The sequence below is a fragment of the Scyliorhinus torazame genome, chromosome 8 (genome assembly GCF_047496885.1).
Source record: "Scyliorhinus torazame isolate Kashiwa2021f chromosome 8, sScyTor2.1, whole genome shotgun sequence".
Lineage (NCBI taxonomy): Eukaryota > Metazoa > Chordata > Chondrichthyes > Carcharhiniformes > Scyliorhinidae > Scyliorhinus > Scyliorhinus torazame.
In genome coordinates, this window is record NC_092714.1 from 268,461,696 (window position 1) to 268,470,474 (window position 8,779).

General features: G+C 49.8%; 1 protein-coding gene across 3 annotated transcripts in view; it reads left to right on the plus strand.

Annotated features, from left to right (window-relative positions):
- Window positions 1-6,453: 6,453 nt before the first annotated feature.
- raly (RALY heterogeneous nuclear ribonucleoprotein) overlaps window positions 6,454-8,779 on the plus strand; it is a 312,260-nt gene continuing 309,934 nt past the window's right edge. The window contains exon 1 of one of the 3 annotated variants that reach the window (XM_072515290.1): window positions 6,454-6,650. The gene's annotated coding sequence lies outside the window, so the exon portion shown is untranslated. The remainder of the gene's footprint in view (window positions 6,651-8,779) is intronic. The other 2 variants (XM_072515289.1, XM_072515288.1) reach the window with 2 other exon arrangements.

The following is an 8,779-nucleotide window of genomic DNA, read 5'->3' on the forward strand; positions in this document are numbered from 1 at the left end:
AATTGGCCTCCTTCTATGTTGAACAGTTCTGTGATTCCAACAGGAATATATCCAGTAGGTGCAAAGTGAAGGAAACAGAAAATGCCGGAGTGGCTCAGTCGGTCTTTGCTCCTTTTCTTTTCCTTTTTCTATCGCTTTCGGAAGCTGCTGTTCATCATTTTGTTATTCACACCTTCTCTCAAGTAAAGACACAAGTTTTGTTTCTTTACTTATCCCATTACCACTGCCTTTGGTATTCCATCATCAACTCTTTTGTCACTGAATCTCTCCCATATTTCAACCTCATACAGTCCTTTACTTTTGTTCTTCTTCCCACTGTTATACCCGCACGAGACCCACGGGGACGGACCAATTAGCCCCCCCGGGGGCCCATGAGCGGAGTCAATGGATCCAGCATCAAAGCTGGCCCACCTTGGTGCCAGGTATGAGTAGTCCCGGCTGGCACCTGGCGTGGACTGTGTATATAGTTTACCTGGAGCAAAATAAGTTTCTTCACTCCTCTCGTTTAGGACTCCGCTGTGGTCGCTAAATTGGCGACGAGGGTAAAAGTGGAGCTCCAGTCGGCATTGCTAACTTGGAAGACGGTCATCTCTTTTCGCAGAATGAGGTTTGCACTGATTTCAAAATGCCACTCTTTGGGAGACTTGATGTGTTCGATGCTAGTGTGGAAGATTGGACATAGTATGCAGAGCCTATGCGCTACCTTTACAGGGCTAACGCTATAAGTGGTGACGGGCGGCAGACAGCAATACTCTTGACTTGTGGAGCCCCTCCTTCGGCGTGATAAGAACATACCTGCAGCTCAACACTTTGAAGAGCTGATAGCCCTCGTGGCGAACCTTTATGACTCAAGCCATTGGTCATCATGCAACGTTACCAATTTAACACAGCTGAGAGGACCCCAGGGGAGTCTGTTATCGAGTTCTTAACACATTTGAGGAACCCGGCAGAATTTTGTGATTATGGCCCTACCCTTCCCGAGATGCTGCAGGACCGTTTGGTTTGTGGCGTGAACAGTGTGACGATGCAATGAAAGTTACTGGTCAAGCCGTTATTGGGCCTTAAGATGTCCAGAGAAATTCAACTTCAGAGAAAGTGCAGAAAAGGGAATACAGGAGCTTCAAGGGATGGAAGTGAACAGTGTGGTACGTAGCCCTTCCCAGCATTCCCAGATTAGGAATCCCCAGATCCCCGCCTTGGGGCGAACATTGCTGAGGCCAGGGTCCTGCTGCAGATCTAGGGCCACATTGAGTAGGCCAGAAATGTCCCCCAAATTGATAGAAGGAGACCCCAGACAGTGTGGGATGTGCGGCCGGAGAAATTGCAGGGACAAAGCCACTGGGTGCCCAACAAACATGCCATCCCACCCCCAGGGTAGGCGTCACCCCAGAGCCCACACTTTTCATTTAGAGCAGCCCGATGGCGAATGCATGTAACTGAACTGCATTGCGGCACCCAAAATTGCCCCCATTCAAATCACTATTCAAGTAAACGGTCACCCTCTCGTAATTATTGGGGGACCCGTCGCAGAGATGCGGGAGATCCAGGATTCCAATTCCGATATGGAGACCCAGGCATCGGACGTTTCTGAGGGTGACCCAGCCGGAGAACAGCTGGCAGTGGTACCCCCACCCCCCCAACCCCCCCAACCCCCCATGGCGATCAGCAAGGAAACAACGTTCGCCGTCCGGATATACATTTCCTGACCTGGCCCCACAGGCTCAAAGGGCACCACACCATGGGCAAGAAAGAGCAGGCGCCCTCCTGCTCCACCTCCCTCTGACGGGTCTTCAGACTTTGGGGGAGAGGGGTGTTATAGCTCGCACAAGACCTGCGGGCACAGACCAATTAGCTTCCCCTGGGCTCGTCGAACACGAGCTTCCCTGCTGAGGGGCGGGGCCACCAACGGGATAAATGGACTCCAGCTGGGAGTCGAGTGTGAATAGTCCCGGCTGGGACCTGGAGTGAACTGCGTGTATAGTTTACTTGTAGTAAAGTAAGTTTCTTTACGGCTCTTGTTTTGGACTCGTTCCAGTTTGTATTTTGGAAGGTCTAATGCAGGTAGGGAATATACAGTGAATTGTAGAACCCTCAAGAGTATTGAAAGTCAGAGAGATCTAGGTGTGCAGGTTCACAGGTCACTGAAAGGGGCAACACAGGTGGAGAAGGTAGTCAAGAAGGCATACGGCATGCTTGCCTTCATTGGCCGGGGCATTGAGTATAGGAATTGGCAAGTCATGTTGCAGCTGTATAGAATCTTAGTTCGGCCACACTTGGAGTATAGTGTTCAATTCTGGTCGCCACACTACCAGAAGGATGTGGAGGCTTTAGAGAGGGTGCAGAAGAGATTTACCAGAATGTTGCCTGGTATGGAGGGCATTAGCTATGAGGAGCGGTTGAATAAACGCGGTTTGTTCTCACTGGAACAACGGAGGTTGAGGGGCGGCCTGATAGAGGTCTACAAAATTATGAGGGGCATAGACAGAGTGGATAGTCAGAGGCTTTTCCCCAGGGTAGAGGGGTCAATTACTAGGTGGCATAGGTTTAAAGTGCGAGGGGCAAGGTTTAGAGTAGATGTACGAGGCAAGTTTTTTACACAGAGGGTAGTGGGTGCCTGGAACTCGCTGCCGGAGGAGGTGGTGGAAGCAGGGACGATAGTGACATTTAAGGGGCCTCTTGACAAATACATGAATAGGATGGGAATAGAGGGATACGGACCCAGAAAGTGTAGAAGATTGTAGTTTAGTCGGGCAGCATGGTCGGCACGGGGTTGGATGGCCGAAGGGCCTGTTCCTGTGCTGTACTTTTCTTTGTTCTTTGTTCAGTTCTGATGAGAGGTCACTGGTCTGAAACATTAACTCTGAATCTCTCTCCACAAATGCTGCCAGACCTGCTGAGTATTTCCAGCACATTCCGCTGTTAATTCAGATTTCTAGCATCCACGGATTTTGCTTTTGCTAAAAGCTAATATTTAAGGCTAAGGCGGGCAGCATAATGCAACTGGAGTGGTGCACCTTTCCACCGCTATTGGCAGGAGAAGCTAACGCTCCTCTCTGTTAATGTGCAGTCCCATTACAATGAAGTGCGTGGAACTCTTTCTAATTCGGGAAAGGTGAGGGCATTATTCTTAACTCTATATAAGAACTGGTATAAGAACTGATTTACACCGGTGTGGGGCTAGGAAAAGGGAACCCGTGCCTTTATTCACTCACTTATGTGAATAAACATATGCTCAGGAAAGATGGGTGACACAGTAGCACAGTGGTTAGCACTGTTCCTTCACCACCAGGGGCCTGCGTTCGATTCCCAGCTTGGGTCACTGTCTGTGCGGAGTCTGCACGTTCTCCCCGTGTCTGCGTGGGTTTCCTCCGGGTGCTCCGGTTTCCTCCCACAGCCCAAAGATGTGCAGGTTAGGTGGATTGGCCATGATAAATTGCCCTTAGTGTCCAAGAAGGTCAGGTGGGGTTACAGGGATAGGGTGGAGATGTGGGCCACTCTTTCCCAGGGCTGGTGCAGACTCGATGGGCCGAATGGCCTTCTTCTGCATTGTAAATTCTATGATCGGCTGCAGATGCCTCCTTTATTCAGTGAACTATCAATGAATTAAACGCACGCCTGGGTGCCGCCACCGTGCCTGGCAAATACATGCATATGAACATCCGAATTACGTGCAGGACTAGGCTATTTGTCTCATCGAGCCTGTTTGGGGTAGTGAGAATTATTTTGGTAAGAATCAGACTGAAGGAATGTCTGGCAGCACTAAACTCGAGTGGGAACCTGTGATATCTTTAATGGTTGGCCATCCTCTTGCATTTGAGAGACTGTAATTTTTTTTTCATGGTTGGCCATCTTCTTGGCACCCCGGAGAGCTGTGAGGAAGAGAGATCCAGGTTTTTTTTCTCTTTCCAATTAAGGGGCAATTTAGCGTGGCCAATCCACCTACCCTGCACATCTTTGGGTTGTGGGGGTGAGACCCACGCAGACACAGGGAGAATGTGCAAACTCCACACGGACAGTGACCCGGGGCTGGGATTCGAACCTGGGTTCTCAGCGCCGCAGTCCCAGTGCTATCCACTGCGCCACATGCCGCCCTTTGAGATCCAGGCTTTTGACCCGGTGATGGTGTAAGAACTGCCCTGGGCGATCGACCGGCGAATCCACGTTGGCGCCAAACTCGGGGGCGGTGCCGCTTTTGCCGTGCTCTGCCCCCTCCAAGAAGGTGTACTCTAGGAGTACGCCGCACGCCTTCGGGCCAGCCTCAGGGCGTTAACTGAGGCCCTCCCCCCGTTGCTCCGCCGCCGATGGGCCGCGTTCCCATCGTCGATCGCGTGTGGTATATTTTTTCGGGAATTCGGCGTGGCGATTGCAGACTAAGTCCAGCGCCGCCTCAGTCGGGGGAGGGGGGGGGAGCCAATCCGCGGGCAGGTGAGGCTTTGGCAGGGGCTGTTATCCGGCCCGGCAATTATCCGGCCATATCCACAGCTAGAGCCCGGTGCTCTACGCTGCGTGCCTGCTAGCCCCCCACCAGACGGAGGATCGGTCGCCGTTTTGCGCCGTCGTTCCCACGCCGGCGTCAGCGCTTAGTCTCCGAATCGGAGAATCCTGCTCCATATATCCAAAATGGGACATAGGCAAGGAACTCAGAAAGGCTGGTGTTCGCACAACATTGAAGCGTTTGCTCTTCTTGGGGGTATAGGCAGTGAGAAGTGTGGTGCGGGTGAAGGAACCTTGGTGAGTTGCGACCGATAATGCTGCCTGGCAACTTTTCACCATTAGGAATTCTGATATCCACATTTATAATCCTTGCCCCCTCCCTATCCCAGTAATTTCCTCTAGTACTGTAATCGTCTGAGAGACCTGCGCCCCTCTAGCTCTAGCCTCTTTTGTATTCCCAATCTTTATCAGTCACCACTGGGGTCTGTGTCTTCAGCTGTCTCGACCATAGGGATATGGAATATCTGAGATGTGGAATTATCTACTTAAACCTCTCCACCTCTCTATGCTTTAAGATTTTCCTTAAAACCTGCATCTTTTGGGCAGCACGGTGGTGCAGTGGTTAGCATTGCTGCCTCATGGCGATGAGGTCCCAGGTTCGATCCCAGCTCTGGGTCACTGTCCGTGTGGAGTTTGTACATTCTCCCCGTGTTTGCGTGGGTTTTGCCCCCACAACCCAAAAGATGTGCAGGGTAGGTGGATTGGCCACACTAAATTTCCCCTTAATTGGAAAACATGAATTGGGTACTCTAAATTAATTTTTAAAAAGACAAAAAACTACATCTTTGACCATTCTTTTGGTCATCTGATCCAATAGTAAGGTGGCACAGTAGCACAATGGTTAGCACTGTTGCCTCACAGCACCAGGGTCCCAGGTTCGATTCCCGGCTTGGGTCACTGTCTGTGCGGAGTCTGCACGTTCTCTCCGTGGCTGCGTTGGGTTCCTCCGGGCGCTCCGATTTCCTCCCACAAGTCCCGAAAGACGTGCTTGTTAGGTGAATTGGACATTCTGAATTCTCCCTCAGTGTACCCGAACAGGCGCCGGAGTGTGGCGACTAGGGGCTTTTGACAGTAACTTAATTCCAGTGTTAATGTAATGTAATGTAATGTAAGTTAATGTTATTGTGGCAATAATAAAGATTATTATATCACTGTACGTGGCTCTTGCCAGATACACCCCTGTGATGTTTCACTGCATGAGGAGCTCTATATAAATGCTAGTTATCCCTGCTGGAGAAGTCGCAGGGGGTGGGTTGCTGTTGAAGTGGTGGGTGACAGCAGACAGCAGGTCATTCAGCTGCGGCCACCCTGTACTTTCTCCAGCAACCTCTCCCCATTTGAAATTCCAGCCACTGGAGTGTTCAAAGGAAGCTGGCTATGTAAACCAGTCACGCTGCAATTCTACCCTCCCAGCAGTGGTGGCACTGCAGGGCCTTCGCCAGGAGAGAGGGGGGTTGGAACCTGCCAAGTTTACACAGGAATTTCCATGACAAAGGAGGACAGATGAATTCATAATAGAGGGAAGGGAAGGGAGGGGATATGATATGATATGAGCAGGCAGACATGGGCTATTTATTCGCAGGCTGATTGTAAGAAGCGGGTTAGAGTTTGTTCAAACCGAGGTTAAAATCATGACATTGTATTGAATGCAATATTGGAATCGATGAGAGGAGCTGCGGCGATTTAATTCTATAATTACTGCTGGGCGAGTTCAGAATGAGCAGGGTGGCTGTGAGGCGGACGCACCATTTGGCGCAGAGGGGAGACAGGGGGTTGTCAGAGGGCTGGCATCTTGCTGCCCTGTCCGCACAGCCGGCCCTCACCCAGGGCTGTGGGTGCAGGTGGGCAGCCTGCCTGTTCAGGGGAGGGTCCCCCCCCCCCCCCCCCTGCGGGCTGCCTTGCCAAGCGGCTGGCTGTCTCTCTGCAGCTGGGCTCTCCCCCTGGGCTGCAATGGAGAGTGCCGGCTGCTGGTGAATTTCGCTGCGCTGTCTATTTCTCTCTCTGTCTCTTTCTCTCCCTCCCTCCCTCTCTCTGGCTTGGTTATTTCCCTCCCTCTCTCCCCAATCATTCGGCTCCCCTCCTTTCATCTTTATCTCTCACTCCCTCTCCACCCCCCTCTTTGTCGTTTTTAACTCCCGAATTTTCTTGCCTGCCCGGTGAGTAATTTTAATGCCTTATGACGTTTTGATTTTTTTTTTAAATACAAAGAAAATTCCCTTCTTTTGATCTTTTTGCTATTGTATTTCCTTTAAAAAAGCAGATATGGGGAGGGGATGGAACAGTGTGCCTGTTTATAAAATAATACTTTCTGTTTTATTCTTGTCACAGTGTGAATATGTGTCAAAAATACATTTTTTTCTCATTCTGCAATGTTCGAGGTAATACCATTGACACACATCCCAGGCTTTGCGTGTACATTTAAACTGATGTCTCAGGATTTTGAAACATTGTCCCCTTTTTTTTCTTCGTTTTTCTCTCTTTCTAATGTATTTTTAATCAGTTGTATGTCCCCCCCCCCAATCCATGCCTGTGGGAAATAATCTGTCACTTTGATGCAGTTTGTTTGAACAATTTTTAACAAAATGCAATTTAATTGCTCAGGATTTTGTGATTTTTTTTTTTTCCTTCCCCCACCCCTTTCTCTATTAACCCCCCCCCCTAAAAAAGTTTGTCACTTCTTTCTCGGTTGGCAGTGTTTTGGCAGATCTGTCTTGCAAATGATTGCTGGAGTTCATTGAGGGAGACAGCGGGGTTGTGGAGATGGTGGTTCCATGGAGAGGGTTTTCATTTGAGCTGTTTTGTTTTATGCAGTCAGCTGCTTCATATTTTCTATAAGCAGCAGCAAACATCTGGAAAAAACAAACAACTGGTACCTGTAACAAATTATCGCATTAAAAGAACCAAAAGTTATACGTGTGACAGGGATGTTTGAGGTGCTGTTCAAATGTCTGGACAATAAGATCGCATTTTGCCACCGCGAGATGTCTTTAAAATGTATCTCTCCCCTCCTGAAAATTTGAGGACAGTTATTTCTAGAAAATGCCATTAAAAATGTGAAGGGAACTTCTAAACTGGAGCGAACCCCCCTCCCCCCCCCCCCCCCCCCCCGCCGCCCCCCTCTCTCTGCAGAGAGAAAGGAAAGTGTCAATTTTTAATGTTTCCTTTTCCAAACTCTTGACAAACCTTGCAAATTGTATTGAAATGGGTCACCCAGTGGAAATGTCAATGTGGCAAAGATAACTCCCTTTTTCCCCCTTCCAGGAACCAGGTTTGACAATTGCGAGGGCAATTATCCAATAACATCTGGAGCCTCCTTCCTACATGGGTTGGCCACATTGGAAAACCAGGCCCAGAATTAGTTTTTGAAGGTGTCCTAATCTCCACATCTGGCTCAGTGAGCGATGGGGTTGGTTCCTGTGTGTTGCCACGGTGGTTGCTGCGGGTACGCCTGAGGGTTTGCTGTGGATGCAGGCAATCATATTTCGGGTTCCATTCACACTATTTAAGGGTTGCTCCAGCGTGGGGCGGTTTAGCTTCCCTCTGACACGAGGATTGGGATGCAAATTTGAATATGTATCCGCTCCTCATGGGGTCCTGACCTGATTGGTGGAGACTTCTTGTGAGTTCGCGCCAATTCCCTTTGGATTCTGGATTTTGGGGCTCTGAGCTCGACTCTGGTTTTAGTGCCAACCCGAGACAGATTCAGCTCGCCATTCGTGTCAACATTGCGGAATGGCTACGTTACTGCGATTCTCCAACGCTGTTTGAGAGGTGTGAGGCTCCCAGGTAGGTGGCCAACACTCTGGGAATGAAAGGGTGATCTTCTGGAGAGCTGTGAGCACGCTGCTGGAGAAATAGGCACAGAGCAGATTGTTTAGTGTTGATCGGTTATACCCCACGTTGGTGCATCACAATGTGCCGGGTTACTGTGAGTGGAAGTGGGCAGTTTGAAGGCAGGTCACGGAGTGAAACCTCCAACAATTTGCCCAACCAGAGCTGACAACGCTGATTCCAGGGTTTGTGGTTGAGAACTTGTTTGGAGAGATGGGTTGAAGGAAATGGGTTGAAGTGGATGAGAACCTGGTGGGTCATGTGACTAGAGACTGTGCTCGGAGGGAAGGGCCAACGGGGACTGGTTGGGCGGAAGATCCAGTATCTGGGTTGCAGCCTGTGGATGAACATCAGATAGAAATTGGTAACATTACCAACCCTGGGGCTTCTGACTAGAGGTTGTTTAAATCGCAAAAGCTAGTTGTAGACTGAGGCTCTTAGTGTAGACACCATG